Genomic DNA, 15,781 nt, shown 5'->3' on the forward strand with positions numbered 1-15,781 from the left:
AGAGAGGTTGACCCCTGGGTAGCTTGCTGAAGTCTGGAGCCCCTAGGTGGAGGGCCAGGGGGCACACTGGGGCCTATACTGCAAGTCCAGGAAGAGAGGTGGACCCCTGGGTAGCTTGTTGGGGTCAGAGGCCCCTAGGTGAAGGGCCATGGGGCACCCTGGGGCCTATACTGCAAGTCCAAGGACATCGGTGGACCGCTGGGTAGCTTGCGGGGGTCAGAGGCCCCTAAGTGGAGGGCCAGGGGGCACCCTGGGGCCTATACTGGAAGCCCAGGGAGGGGGGTGGACCCCTGGGTAGCTTGCTGGGGTAAGGGTCCTCTAGGTGGAGGGCCAGGGGTCACCCTGTGGGCTTTACTGCAAGTCCAGGAAGAGAGGTGGACCCCTGGGTAGCTTGCTGGGGTCATAGGCTCCTAGGTGGAGGGCCAGGGGGCACCCTGGGGCCTACACTGCAAGTCCAGGAAGAGAGGTGGACCCCTGGGTAGCTTGCTGGGGTCATAGGCTCCTAGGTGGAGGGCCAGGGGGCACCCTGGGGCCTATACTGCAAGTCCAGGGACATTGGTGGACCCCTGGGTAGCTTGCTGGGGTTAGAGGCCCCTAGGTGGAGGGCCAGGGGTTCCCCTGGGGCCTATACTGCAAGTCCAGGGAGTGAGGTTGACTTCTGGGTAGCTTGCTGGGGTCATAGGCTCCTAGGTGGAGGGCCAGGGGGCACCCTGGGGCCTACACTGCAAGTCCAGGGAGAGATGTGGACCCCTGGGTAGCTTGCTGGGGTCAGGGGCCCCTAGGTGGAGGACCAAGGGGCACCCTGGGGCCTATACTGCAAGTCCAGGGACATCGGTGGACCCCTGGGTAGCTTGCTGGGGTCAGGGGCCCTTAGGTGGAGGGCCAGGGGGCACCCTGAGGCCTATACTGCAAGTCCAGGGACATCGGTGGACCCCTGGGTAGCTTGCTGGGGCCAGAGGCCCCTAGGTGGAGGGCCAGGGGGCACCCTGGGGCCTATACTGCAAGTCCAGGAAGAGAGGTGGACCCCTGTGTAGCTTGCTGGGGTCAGGGGCCCCTAGGTGGAGGGCCAGGTGGCAGCATGTGGGCTATACTGCAAGTCCAGGAAGAGAGGTTGACCCCTGGGTAGCTTGCTGGGGCCAGAGGCCCATAGGTGGAGGGCCAAGGGGCACCCTGGGGCCTATACTGCAAGTCCAGGGACATCGGTGGACCACTGGGTAGCTTGCTGGGGTCAGGGGCCCTTAGGTGGAGGGCCAGGGGGCACCCTGGGGCCTATACTGCAAGTCCAGGAAGAGAGGTAGACCCCTGGGTAGCTTGCTGGGGTCAGGCGCCCCTAGGTGAAGGGCCAGGGAGCACCCTGAGGCCTATACTGCAAGCCCAGGGAGGGAGGTGGACCCCTGGGTAGCTTGCTGGGGTCAGGGTCCCTTAGGTGGAGGGCCTGGGGGTACACTGGGGCCTATACTGCAAGTCCAGGAAGAGAGGTGGACCCCTGGGTAGCTTGCAGGGGTCAGAGGCCCCTAGGTGGAGGGCCAAGGGTTCCCCTGGGGCCTATATTGCACATCCAGGAAGAGAGGTGGACCCCTGGGTAGCTTGCTGGGGTCAGGCGCCCCTAGGTGAAGGGCCAGGGAGCACCCTGAGGCCTATACTGCAAGCCCAGGGAGGGAGGTGGACCCCTGGGTAGCTTGCTGGGGTCAGGGTCCCCTAGGTGGATGGCCAGGGGGCACCCTGTGGGCTATACTGCAAGTCTAGGAAGAGAGGTGGACCCCTGGGTAGCTTGCTGGGGTCAGAGGCCCCTAGGTGGAGGGCCAGGGGTTCCCCTGGGGCCTATACTGCAAGTCCAAGGAGTAAGGTTGACTTCTGGGTAGCTTGATGGGGTCATAGGCTCCTTGGTGGAGGGCCAGGGGGCACCCTGGGGCCTACACTGCAAGTCCAGGGAGAGATGTGGACCCCTGGGTAGCTTGCTAGGGTCAGGGGCCCCTAGGTTGAGGTCCAGGGGGCACCCTGGGGCCTATACTGCAAGTCCAGGGACATCGGTGGACCCCTGGGTAGCTTGCTGGGGTCAGGGGCCCTTAGGTGGAGGGCCAGGGGGCACCCTTGGGCCTATACTGCAAGTCCAGGGAGTGAGGTGGACTCCCGGGTAGCTTGCTGGGGTCAGAGGCCCCTAGGTTGAGGGCCAGGGGGCACCCTGGGGCCTATACTGCAAGTCCAGGGACATCGGTGGACCCCTGGGTAGCTTGCTGGGGTCAGAGGCCCCTTGGTGGAGAGCCAGGGGGCACCCTGGGGCCTATACTGCAATTCCAGGAACATCGGTGGACCACTGGGTAGCTTGCTAGGGTCAGGGGCCCTTAGGTGGAGGGCCAGGGGGCACCCTGGGGCCTATACTGCAAGTCCAGGAAGAGAGGTTGACCACTGGGTAGCTTGCTGAAGTCTGGAGCCCCTAGGTGGAGGGCCAGGGGGCACACTGGGGCCTATACTGCAAGTCCAGGAAGAGAGGTGGACCCCTGGGTAGCTTGTTGGGGTCAGAGGCCCCTAGGTGAAGGGCCAGGGGGCACCCTGGGGCCTATACTGCAAGTCCAAGGACATCGGTGGACCGCTGGGTAGCTTGCGGGGGTCAGAGGCCCCTAAGTGGAGGGCCAGGGGGCACCCTGGGGCCTATACTGGAAGCCCAGGGAGGGAGGTGGACCCCTGGGTAGCTTGCTGGGGTCAGGGTCCCCTAGGTGGAGGGCCAGGGGTCACCCTGTGGGCTATACTGCAAGTCCAGGAAGAGAGGTGGACCCCTGGGTTGCTTGCTGGGGTCATAGGCTCCTAGGTGGAGGGCCAGGGGGCACCCTGGGGCCTACACTGCAAGTCCAGGAAGAGAGGTGGACCCCTAGGTAGCTTGCTGGGGTCATAGGCTCCTAGGTGGAGGGCCAGGGGGCACCCTGGGGCCTATACTGCAAGTCCAGGGACATCGGTGGACCACTGGGTAGCTTGCTGGGGTCAGGGGCCCTTAGGTGGAGGGCCAGGGGGCACACTGGGGCCTATACTGCAAGTCCAGGAAGAGAGGTGGACCCCTGGGTAGCTTGCTGGGGTCAGGGGCACCTTGGTGAAGGGCCAGGGGGCACCCTGGGGCCTATAATGCAAGTCCAGGGAGATCGGTGGACCCCTGGGTAGCTTGCTGGGGTCAGAGGCCCCTAGGTGGAGGGCCAGGGGTTCCCCTGGTTCCTATATTGCAAGTCCAGGAAGAGAGGTGGACCCCTGGGTAGCTTGCTGGGGTAAGGCGCCCCTAGGTGAAGGGCCAGGGAGCACCCTGAGGCCTTTACTGCAAGCCAAGGGAGGGAGGTGGACCCCTGGGTAGCTTGCTGGAGTCAGTGTCCCCTAGGTGGATGGCCAGGGGGCACCCTGTGGGCTATACTGCAAGTCCAGGAAGAGAGGTGGACCCCTGGGTAGCTTGCTGGGGTAAGAGGCACCTAGGTGGAGGGCAAAGGGGCACCCTGGGGCCTATACTGCAAGTCCAGGGACATCGGATGACCACTGGGTAGCTTGCTGGGGTCTGAGGCCCCTAAGTGGAGGGCCAGGGGTTCCCCTGGGGCCTATACTGCAAGTCCAGGGAGTAAGATGGACTTCTGGGTAGCTTGATGGGCTCATAGGCTCCTAGGTGGAGGGCCAGAGGGCACCCTGGGGCCTACACTGCAAGTCCAGGGAGAGATGTGGACCCCTGGGTAGCTTGCTGGGGTCAGGGGCCCCTAGGTTGAGGTCCAGGGGGCACCCTGGGGCCTATAATGCAAGTCCAGGGACATTGGTGGACCCCTGGGTAGCTTGCTGGGGTCAGGGGCCCTTAGGTGGAGGGCCAGGGGGCACCCTTGGGCCTATACTGCAAGTCCAGGGAGTGAGGTGGACTCCTGGGTAGCTTGCTGGGGTCAGAGGCCCCTAGGTGGAGGGCCAGGGGGCACCCTGGGGCCTATACTGCAAGTCCAGGGACATCGGTGGACCCCTGGGTAGCTTGCTTGGGTCAGAGGCCCCTAGGTGGAGGGCCAGGGGGCACCCTGGGGCCTATACTACAAGTCCAGGGACATCGGTGGACCACTGTGTAGCTTGCTGGTGTCAGGGGCCCTTAGGTGGAGGGCCAGGGGGCACCCTGGGGCCTATACTGCAAGTCCAGGAAGAGAGGTAGACCCCTGGGTAGCTTGCTGGGGTCAGGCGCCCCTAGGTGAAGGGCCAGGGAGCACCCAAAGGCCTATACTGCAAGTCCAGGGAGTGAGGTGGACTACCGGGTAGCTTGCTGGTGTCAGAGGCCCCTTGGTGGAGGGCCAGGGGGCACCCTGGGGCCTATACTGCAAGTCCAGGAACATCGGTGGACCACTGCGTAGCTTGCTGGGGTCAGGGGCCCTTAGGTGGAGGGCCAGGGGGCACCCTGGGGCCTATACTGCAAGTCCAGGAAGAGAGGTTGACCCCTGGGTAGCTTGCTGAAGTCTGGAGCCCCCAGGTGGAGGGCCAGGGGGCACACTGGGGCCTATACTGCAAGTCCAGGAAGAGAGGTGGACCCCTGGGTAGCTTGCTGGGGTCAAAGGCCCCTAGGTGAAGGGCCAGGGGGCACCCTGGGGCCTATACTGCAAGTCCAAGGACATCGGTGGACCGCTGGGTAGCTTGCGGGGGTCTGAGGTACCTAAGTGGAGGGCCAGGGGGCACCCTGGGGCCTATACTGGAAGCCCAGGGAGGGAGGTGGACCCCTGGGTAGCTTGCTGGGGTCAGGGTCCCCTAGGTGTAGGGCCAGGGGTCACCCTGTGGGCTATACTGCAAGTCCAGGAAGAGAGGTGAACCCCTGGGTAGCTTGGTGGGGTCAGGGGCCCCTAGGTGGATGTCCAGGGGGCACCCTGGGGCCTATTTTGCAAGTCCAGGAAGAGAGGTGGACCCCTGGGTAGCTTGCTGGGGTCAGGCGCCCCTAGGTGAAAGGCCAGGGGGCACCCTGAGGCCTATACTGCAAGCCCAGGGAGGGAGATGGACCCCTGGGTAGCTCTCTGGGGTCAGAGTCCCCTAGGTGGAGGGCCTGGGGGCACCCTGTGGGCTATACTGCAAGTCCAGGAAGAGAGATGTGGACCCCTGGGTAGCTTGCTGGGGTCATAGGCTCCTAGGTGGAGGGCCAGGGGGCACCCTGGGGCCTACACTACAAGTTCAGGGAGAGAGGTGGACCCCTGGGTAGCTTGCTGAGGTCAGAGGCCCCTAGGTGGAGGGCCAAGGGGCACCCTGGGGCCTATACTGCAAGTCCAGGGATATCGTTGGACCCCTGGGTAGCTTGCTGGGGTTAGAGGCCCCTAGGTGGAGAGCCAGGGGGTCCCTTGGGGCCTATACTGCAAGTCCAGGGAGTGAGGTGGACTTCTGGGTAGCTTGCTGGGGTCATATGCTCCTAGGTGGAGGGCCAGGGGGCACCCAGGGGCCTACACTGCAAGTCCAGGGAGAGTTGTGGACCCCTGGGTAGCTTGCTGGGGTCAGGGGCCCCTAGGTGGAGGGCCAGGGGGCACCCTGGGGCCTATACTGCAAGTCCAGGGACATCGGTGGACCCCTGGGTAGCTTGCTGGGGTCAGAGGCCCCTAGGTGGAGGGCCAGGGGGCATCCTGGGGCCTATACTGCAAGACCAGGGACATCGGTGGACCACTGTGTAGCTTGCTGGGGTCAGGGGCCCTTAGGTGGAGGGCCAGGGGGCACCCTGGGGCCTATAGTGCAAGTCCAGGAAGAGAGGTGGACCCCTGGGTAGCTTGCTGGGGTCAGGGGCCCCTAGGTGGAGGGCCATGTGGCAGCCTGTGGGCTATACTGCAAGTCCAGGAAGAGAGGTGAACCCCTGGGTAGCTTGGTGGGGTCAGGGGCCCCTGGGTAGCTTGCTGGGGTCAGGGGCCCCTAGGTGGAGGACCAGGGGGCACCCTGGGGCCTATACTGCAAGTCCTGGGAGATCAGTGGACCCCTGGGTAGCTTGCTGAGGTCAGAGACCCCTATGTGGAGGGCCAGAAGGTCCCCTGGGGCCCATACTGCAAGTTCAGGGAGTGAGGTGGACTCCTGGGTAGCTTGCTGGGGTCAGAGGCCCCTAGGTGGAGGGCCAAGGGTTCCCCTGGGGCCTATACTGCAAGTCCAGGGACATCGGTGGACCCCTGGGTAGCTTGCTGGGGTCAGAGGCCCCTAGGTGGAGGGCCAGGGGGCACCCTGGGGCCTATACTGCAAGTCCAGGGACATCGGTGGACCACTGTGTAGCTTGCTGGGGTCAGGGGCCCTTAGGTGGAGGGCCAGGGGGCACCCTGGGGCCTATACTGCAAGTCCAGGAAGAGAGGTGGACCCCTGGGTAGCTTGCTGGGGTCAGGGGCCCCTAGGTGGAGGGCCAGGTGGCAGCCTGTGGGCTATACTGCAAGTCCAGAAAGAGAGGTTGACCCCTGGGTAGCTTGCTGAAGTCAGAAGCCACTAGGTGGAGGGCCAGGGGGCACACTGGGGCCTATACTGCAAGCCTAGAAAGAGAGGTGGACCCCTGGGTAGCTTGCTGGGGTCAGAGGCCCCTAGGTGAAGGGCCAGGGGGCACCCTGGGGCCTATACTGCAAGTCCAGGGAGTGAGGTGGACCCCTGGGTAGCTTGCTGGGGTCAGGGTCCCCTAGGTGGATGTCCAGCGGGCACCCTGTGGGCTATACTGCAAGCCCAGGAAGAGAGGTGGACCCCTGGGTAGCTTGCTGGGGTCAGGCGCCCCTGGGTGAAGGGCCAGGGAGCACCCTGAGGCCTATACTGCAAGCCCAGGGAGGGAGGTGGACCCCTGGGTAGCTTGCTGGGGTCAGGGGCCTCTAGGTTGAGGTCCAGGGGGCATCCTGGGGCCTGTACTGCAAGTAAAGGGACATCGGTGGACCCCTGGGTAGCTTGCTGGGGTCAGAGGCCCCTAGGTGGAGGGCCAGGGGATCCCCTGGAGCCTATACTGCAAGTCCAGGGAGTGAGGTGGACTTCTGGGTAGCTTGCTGGGGTCATAGGCTTCTAGGTGGAGGGCCAGTGGGCACCCTGGGGCCTATACTGCAAGTCCAGGAAGAGAAGTGGACCCCTGGGTAGCTTGCTGGGGTAAGGGTCCCCTAGGTGGAGGGCCAGGGGGCACACTGGGGCCTATACTGAAAGTCCAGGGAGATCGGTAGACCCCTGGGTAGCTTGCTGGGGTCAGAGGCCCCTAGGTGGATGGCCAGGGGGCACCCTATAGGCTATACTGCAAGTCCAGGAAGAGAGGTGGACCCCTGGGTAGCTTGCCGGGGTTAGAGGCCCCTAGGTGGAGGGCCAAGGGGCACCCTGGGGCCTATACTGCAAGTCCAGGAACATCGGTGGACCACTGGGTAGCTTGCTGGGGTTAGAGGCCCCTAGGTGGAGGGCCAGGGGGTCCCCTGGGGCCTATACTGCAAGTCCAGGGAGATCGGTGGACTTCTGGGTAGCTTGCTGGGGTCATAGGCTCCTAGGTGGAGGGCCAGGGGGCACCCAGGGGCCTACTTTGCAAGTCCAGGGAGAGATGTGGACCCCTGGGTAGCTTGCTGGGGTCAGGGGCCCCTAGGTGGAGGGCCAGGGGGCATCCTGGGGCCTATACTGCAAGTCCAGGGACATCGGTGGCCCCCTTGGTAGCTTGCTGGGGTCAGAGGCCCCTAGGTGGAGGGCCAGGGGGCATCCTGGGGCCTATACTGCAAGACCAGGGACATCGGTGGACCACTGTGTAGCTTGCTGGGGTCAGGGGCCCTTAGGTGGAGGGCCAGGGGGCACCCTGGGGAATATAGTGCAAGTCCAGGAAGAGAGGTGGACCCCTGGGTAGCTTGCTGGGGTCAGGGGCCCCTAGGTGGAGGGCCATGTGGCAGCCTGTGGGCTATACTGCAAGTCCAGGGATGTAGGTGGACCCCTGGGTAGCTTGCTGGAGTCAGAGGCCCCTAGGTGGAGGGCCAAGGGGCACCCTGGGGATTATACTTCAAGTCCAGGGACATCGGTGGACCCCTGGGTAGCTTGCTGGGGTCAGGCGCCCCTAGGTGAAGGGCCAGGGAGCACCCTGAGGCCTATGTTGCAATTCCAGGAAGAGAGGTGGACTCCTGGGTAGCTTGCTGGGGTCAGGCGCCCCTAGGTGAAGGGCCAGGGAGCACCCTGAGGCCTATACTGCAAGCCCAGGTAGGGAGGTGGACCCCTGGGTAGCTTGCTGGGGTCAAAGTCCCCTAGGTGGAGGACCAGGGGGCACCCTGGGGCCTATACTGCAAGTCCAGGGACATCGGTGGACCCCTGGGTAGCTTGCTGGGGTCAGGGGCCCTTAGGTGGAGGGCCAGGGGGCACCCTGAGGCCTATACTGCAAGTCCAGGGACATCGGTGGACCCCTGGGTAGCTTGCTGGGGCCAGAGGCCCATAGGTGGAGGGCCAGGGGGCACCCTTGGGCCTATACTGCAAGTCCAGGGACATCGGTGGACCCCTGGGTAGCTTGCTGGGGTCATAGGATTCTAGGTGGAGGGCCAGGGGGCACCCTGGGGCCTATACTGCAAGTCCAGGAAGAGAGGTGGACCCCTGGGTAGCTTGCTGGGGTCAGGGGCCCCTAGGTGGAGGGCCAGGTGGCAGCCTGTGGGCTATACTGCAAGTCCAGGAAGACAGGTTGACCCCTGAGTAGCTTGCTGGGGCCAGAGGCCTATAGGTGGAGGGCCAAGGGGCACCCTGGGGCCTATACTGCAAATCCAGGGACATCGGTGGACCACTGGGTAGCTTGCTGGGGTCAGGGGCCCTTAGGTGGAGGGCCAGGGGGCACCCTGGGGCCTATACTGCAAGTCCAGGAAGAGAGGTAGACCCCTGGGTAGCTTGCTGGGGTCAGGCGCCCCTAGGTGAAAGGCCAGGGGGCACCCTGAGGCCTATACTGCAAGCCCAGGGAGGGAGGTGGACCCCTGGGTAGCTTGCTGGGGTCAGGGTCCCCTAGGTGGAGGGCCAGGAGGCACCCTGTGGACTATACTGCAAGTCCAGGAAGAGAGGTGGACCCCTGGGTAGCTTGCTGGGGTCAGGGGCCCCTAGGTGGAGGTCCAGGGGGCACCCTGGGGCCTATACTGCATGTCCAGGGACATCGGTGGACCCCTGGTTAGCATGCTGGGGTCAGGGGCCCTTAGGTGGAGGGCCAGGGGGCACCCTGAGGCCTATACGGCAAGTCCAGGGAGATCAGTGGACCCCTGGGTAGCTTGCTGGGGTCAGAGGCCCCTAGGTGGAGGGCCAAGGGGCACCCTGGGGCCTATACTGCAAGTCCAGGGACATCGGTGGACCCCTGGGTAGCTTGCTGGGGTCATAGGCTCCTAGGTGGAGGGCCAGGGGGCACCCTGGGGCCTACACTGCAAGTCCAGGGAGAGATGTGGACCCCTGGGTAGCTTGCTGGGGTCAGGGGCCCCTAGGTTGAGGTCCAGGGGGCACCCTGGGGCCTATACTGCAAGTCCAGGGACATCGGTGGACCCCTGGGTAGCTTGCTGGGGTCAGGGGCCCTTAGGTGGAGGGCCAGGGGGCACCCTTGGGCCTATACTGCAAGTCCAGGGAGTGAGGTGGACTCCTGGGTAGCTTGCTGGGGTCAGAGGCCCCTAGGTGGAGGGCCAGGGGTTCCCCTGGGGCCTATATTGCAAGTCCAGGAAGAGAAGTGGACCCCTGGGTAGCTTGCTGGGGTAAGGGTCCCCAAGGTGGAGGGCCAGGGGGCACACTGGGGCCTATACTGAAAGTCCAGGGAGATCGGTGGACCCCTGGGTAGCTTGCTGGGGTCAGAGGCCCCTAGGTGGATGGCCAGGGGGCACCCTATGGGCTATACTGCAAGTCCAGGAAGAGAGGTGGACCCCTGGGTAGCTTGCCGGGGTCAGAGGCCCCTAGGTGGAGGGCCAAGGGGCACCCTGGGGCCTATACTGCAAGTCCAGGGACATCGGTGGACCCCTGGGTAGCTTGCTGGGGTCATAGGCTCCTAGGTGGAGGGCCAGGGGGCACCCTGGGGCCTACACTGCAAGTCCAGGGAGAGATGTGGACCCCTGGGTAGCTTGCTGGGGTCAGGGGCCCCTAGGTTGAGGTCCAGGGGGCACCCTGGGGCCTATACTGCAAGTCCAGGGACATTGGTGGACCCCTGGGTAGCTTGCTGGGGTCAGGGGCCCTTAGGTGGAGGGCCAGGGGGCACCCTTGGGCCTATACTGCAAGTCCAGGGAGTGAGGTGGACTCCTGGGTAGCTTGCTGGGGTCAGAGGCCCCTAGGTGGAGGGCCAGGGGGCACCCTGGGGCCTATACTGCAAGTCCAGGGACATCGGTGGACCCCTGGGTAGCTTGCTGGGGTCAGAGGCCCCTAGGTGGAGGGCCAGGGGGCACCCTGGGGCCTATACTACAAGTCCAGGGACATCGGTGGACCACTGTGTAGCTTGCTGGTGTCAGGGGCCCTTAGGTGGAGGGCCAGGGGGCACCCTGGGGCCTATACTGCAAGTCCAGGAAGAGAGGTAGACCCCTGGGTAGCTTGCTGGGGTCAGGCGCCCCTAGGTGAAGGGCCAGGGAGCACCCACAGGCCTATACTGCAAGTCCAGGGAGTGAGGTGGACTACCGGGTAGCTTGCTGGTGTCAGAGGCCCCTAGGTGGAGGGCCAGGGGGCACCCTGGGGCCTATACTGCAAGTCCAGGAACATCGGTGGACCCCTGGGTAGCTTGCTGGGGTCAGGGGCCCTTAGGTGGAGGGCCAGGGGGCACCCTGGGGCCTATACTGCAAGTCCAGGAAGAGAGGTTGACCCCTGGGTAGCTTGCTGAAGTCTGGAGCCCCTAGGTGGAGGGCCAGGGGGCACACTGGGGCCTATACTGCAAGTCCAGGAAGAGAGGTGGACCCCTGGGTAGCTTGCTGGGGTCAGAGGCCCCTAGGTGAAGGGCCAGGGGGCACCCTGGTGCCTATACTGCAAGTCCAAGGACATCGGTGGACCGCTGGGTAGCTTGCGGGGGTCAGAGGCCCCTAAGTGGAGGGCCAGGGGGCACCCTGGGGCCTATACTGGAAGCCCAGGGAGGGAGGTGGACCCCTGGGTAGCTTGCAGGGGTCAGGGTCCCCTAGGTGTAGGGCCAGGGGTCACCATGTGGGCTATACTGCAAGTCCAGGAAGAGAGGTGAACCCCTGGGTAGCTTGGTGGGGTCAGGGGCCCCTAGGTGGATGGCCAGGGGGCACCCTGGGACCTATTTTGCAAGTCCAGGAAGAGAGTTGGACCCCTGGGTAGCTTGCTGGGGTCAGGCGCCCCTAGGTGGAGGGCCAGGGGTTCCCCTGGGGCCTATATTGCAAGTCCAGGGAGTGAGGTGGACTACCGGGTAGCTTGCTGGTGTCAGAGCCCCCTAGGTGGAGGGCCAGGGGGACCCCTGGGGCCTATACTGCAAGTCCAAGGACATCGGTGGACCGCTGGGTAGCTTGCGGGGGTCAGAGGCCCCTAAGTGGAGGGCCAGGGGGCACCCTGGGGCCTATACTGGAAGCCCAGGGAGGGAGGTGGACCCCTGGGTAGCTTGCAGGGGTCAGGGTCCCCTAGGTGTAGGGCCAGGGGTCACCATGTGGGCTATACTGCAAGTCCAGGAAGAGAGGTGAACCCCTGGGTAGCTTGGTGGGGTCAGGGGCCCCTAGGTGGATGGCCAGGGGGCACCCTGGGACCTATTTTGCAAGTCCAGGAAGAGAGTTGGACCCCTGGGTAGCTTGCTGGGGTCAGGCGCCCCTAGGTGGAGGGCCAGGGGTTCCCCTGGGGCCTATATTGCAAGTCCAGGGAGTGAGGTGGACTACCGGGTAGCTTGCTGGTGTCAGAGGCCCCTAGGTGGAGGGCCAGGGGGACCCCTGGGGCCTATACTGCAAGTCCAGGGACATCGGTGGACCCCTGGGTAGCTTGCTGGGGTCAGAGGCCCCTAGGTGGAGGGCCATGGGGCACCCTGTGGCCTATACTGCAAGTCCAGGAACATCGGTGGACCACTGGGTAGCTTGCTGGGGTCAGGGGCCCTTAGGTGGAGGGCCAGGGGGCACCCTGGGGCCTATACTGCAAGTCCAGGAAGAGAGGTTGACCCCTGGGTAGCTTGCTGAAGTCTGGAGCCCCTAGGTGGAGGGCCAGGGGGCACACTGGGGCCTATACTGCAAGTCCAGGAAGAGAGGTGGACCCCTATGTAGCTTGCTGGGGTCAGAGGCCCCTAGGTGAAGGGCCAGGGGGCACCCTGGGGCCTATACTGCAAGTCCAAGGACATCGGTGGACCGCTGGGTAGCTTGCGGGGGTCAGAGGCCCCTAAGTGGAGGGCCAGGGGGCACCCTGGGGCCTATACTGGAAGCCCAGGGAGGGAGGTGGACCCCTGGGTAGCTTGCAGGGTTCAGGGTCCCCTAGGTGTAGGGCCAGGGGTCACCATGTGGGCTATACTGCAAGTCCAGGAAGAGAGGTGAACCCCTGGGTAGCTTGGTGGGGTCAGGGGCCCCTAGGTGGATGGCCAGGGGGCACCCTGGGACCTATTTTGCAAGTCCAGGAAGAGAGTTGGACCCCTGGGTAGCTTGCTGGGGTCAGGCGCCCCTAGGTGAAAGGCCAGGGGGCACCCTGAGGCCTATACTGCAAGCCCAGGGAGGGAGGTAGACCCCTGGGTAGCTCTCTGGGGTCAGAGTCCCCTAGGTGGAGGGCCTGGGGGCACCCTGTGGGCTATACTGCAAGTCCAGGAAGAGAGGTGGACCCCTGGGTAGCTTGCTGGGGTCATAGGCTCCTAGGTGGAGGGCCAGGGGGCACCCTGGGGCCTACACTACAAGTTCAGGGAGAGAGGTGGACCCCTGGGTAGCTTGCTGAGGTCAGAGGCCCCTAGGTGGAGGGCCAAGGGGCACCCTGGGGCCTATACTGCAAGTCCAGGGACATCGGTGGACCCCTGGGTAGCTTGCTGGGGTTAGAGGCCCCTAGGTGGAGGGCCAGGGGGTCCCCTGGGGCCTATACTGCAAGTCCAGGGAGATCGGTGGACTTCTGGGTAGCTTGCTGGGGTCATAGGCTCCTAGGTGGAGGGCCAGGGGGCACCCAGGGGCCTACTTTGCAAGTCCAGGGAGAGATGTGGACCCCTGGGTAGCTTGCTGGGGTCAGGGGCCCCTAGGTGGAGGGCCAGGGGGCATCCTGGGGCCTATACTGCAAGTCCAGGGACATCGGTGGACCCCTGGGTAGCTTGCTGGGGTCAGAGGCCCCTAGGTGGAGGGCCAGGGGGAATCCTGGGGCCTATACTGCAAGACCAGGGACATCGGTGGACCACTGTGTAGCTTGCTGGGGTCAGGGGCCCTTAGGTGGAGGGCCAGCGGGCACCCTGGGGCCTATAGTGCAAGTCCAGGAAGAGAGGTGGACCCCTGGGTAGCTTGCTGGGGTCAGGGGCCCCTAGGTGGAGGGCCATGTGGCAGCCTGTGGGCTATACTGCAAGTCCAGGAAGAGAGGTGAACCCCTGGGTAGCTTGGTGGGGTCAGGGGCCCCTAGGTGGATGGCGAGGGGGCACCCTGGGGCCTATTTTGCAAGTCCAGGAAGAGAGGTGGACCCCTGGGTAGCTTGCTGGGGTCAGGCATCCCTAGGTGAAAGGCCAGGGGGCACCCTGAGGCCTACACTGCAAGCCCAGGGATGGAGGTGGACCCCTGGGTAGCTCTCTGGGGTCAGAGTCCCCTAGGTGGAGGGCCTGGGGGCACCCTGTGGGCTATACTGCAAGTCCAGAAAGAGAGGTGGACCCCTGGGTAGCTTGCTGGGGTCATAGGCTCCTAGGTGGAGGGCCAGGGGGCACCCTGGGGCCTACACTGCAAGTTCAGGGAGAGAGGTGGACCCCTGGGTAGCTTGCTGAGGTCAGAGGCCCCTATGTGGAGGGCCAAGGGGCACCCTGGGGCCTATACTGCAAGTCCAGGGACATCGGTGGACCCCTGGGTAGCTTGCTGGGGTCAGAGGCCCCTAGGTGGAGGGCCAGGGGTTCCCCTGGGGCCTATACTGCATGTCCAGGGAGTGAGGTGGACTTCTGGGTAGCTTGCTGGGGTCATAGGCTCCTAGGTGGAGGGCCAGGGGGCACCCTGGAGCCTATACTGCAAGTCTAGGGAGAGATGTGGACCCCTGGGTAGCTTGCTGGGGTCAGGGGCCCCTAGGTGGAGGACCAGGGGGCACAATGTGGCCTATACTGCAAGTCCAGGGACATCGGTGGACCCCTGGGTAGCTTGCTGGGGTCAGGGGCCCTTAGGTGGAGGGCCAGAGGGCACCCTGAGGCCTATACTGCAAGTCCAGGGAGATCAGTGGACCCCTGGGTAGGTTGCTGAGGTCAGAGACCCCTATGTGGAGGGCCAGAAGGTCCCCTGGGGCCCATACTGCAAGTTCAGGGAGTGAGGTGGACTCCTGGGTAGCTTGCTGGGGTCAGAGGCCCCTAGGTGGAGGGCCAAGGGTTCCCCTGGGGCCTATACTGCAAGTCCAGGGACATCGGTGGACCCCTGGGTAGCTTGCTGGGGTCAGATGCCCCTAGGTGGAGGGCCAGGGGGCACCCTGGGGCCTATACTGCAAGTCCAGGGACATCGGTGGACCACTGTATAGCTTGCTGGGGTCAGGGGCCCTTAGGTGGAGGGCCAGGGGGCACCCTGGGGCCCATTCTGCAAATCCAGGAAGAGAGGTGGACCCCTGGGTAGCTTGCTGGGGTCAGGGGCCCCTAGGTGGAGGGCCAGGTGGCAGCCTGTGGGCTATACTGCAAGTCCAGGAAGAGAGGTTGACCCCTGGGTAGCTTGCTGAAGTCAGGAGCCACTAGGTGGAGGGCCAGGGGGCACACTGGGGCCAATACTGCAAGCCTAGAAAGAGAGGTGGACCCCTGGGTAGCTTGCTGGTGTCAGAGGCCCCTAGGTGAAGGGCCAGGGGGCACCCTGGGGCCTATACTGCAAGTCCAGGGAGTGAGGTGGACCCCTGGGTAGCTTGCTGGGGTCAGAGGCCCCTAGGTGGAGGGCCAGTGGTTCCCCTGGGGCCTATATTGCAAGCCCAGGAAGAGAGGTGGACCCCTGGGTAGCTTGCTGGGGTCAGGCGATCCTAGGTGAAGGGCCAGGGGGCATCCTGAGTTCTATACTGCAAGCCCAGGGAGGGAGGTGGACCCCTGGGTAGCTTGCTGGGGTCAGGGTCCCCTAGGTGGATGTCCAGCGGGCACCCTGTGGGCTATACTGCAAGCCCAGGAAGAGAGGTGGACCCCTGGGTAGCTTGCTGGGGTCAGGCGCCCCTGGGTGAAGGGCCAGGGAGCACCCTGAGGCCTATACTGCAAGCCCAGGGAGGGAAGTGGACCCCTGGGTAGCTTGCTGGGGTCAGGGGCCTCTAGGTTGAGGTCCAGGGGGCATCCTGGGGCCTGTACTGCAAGTAAAGGGACATCGGTGGACCCCTGGGTAGCTTGCTGGGGTCAGAGGCCCCTAGGTGGAGGGCCAGGGGATCCCCTGGAGCCTATACTGCAAGTCCAGGGAGTGAGGAGGACTTCTGGGTAGCTTGCTGGGGTCATAGGCTTCTAGGTGTAGGCCAGGGGGCACCCTGGGGCCTATACTGCAAGTCCAGGGAGAGATGTGGACCCCTGGGTAGCTTGCTGGGGTCAGGGGCCCCTAGTTGGAGGTCCAGGGGGCACCCTGGGGCCTATACTGCAAGTCCAGGGACATCGGTTGACCCCTGGGTAGCTTGCTGGGGTCAGGGGCCCTTAGGTGGAGGGCCAGGGGGCACCCTGAGGCCTATACTGCAAGTCCAGGGACATCGGTGGACCCCAGGGTAGCTTGCTGGGGTCAGGGGCCCTTAGTTGGAGGGCCAGGGGGCACCCTTGGGCCTATACTGCAAGTCCAGGGAGTGAGGTGGACTCCTGGGT

The sequence above is a fragment of the Danio rerio genome, chromosome 3 (assembly GCF_049306965.1).
Source record: "Danio rerio strain Tuebingen ecotype United States chromosome 3, GRCz12tu, whole genome shotgun sequence".
Taxonomy (NCBI): domain Eukaryota; kingdom Metazoa; phylum Chordata; class Actinopteri; order Cypriniformes; family Danionidae; genus Danio; species Danio rerio.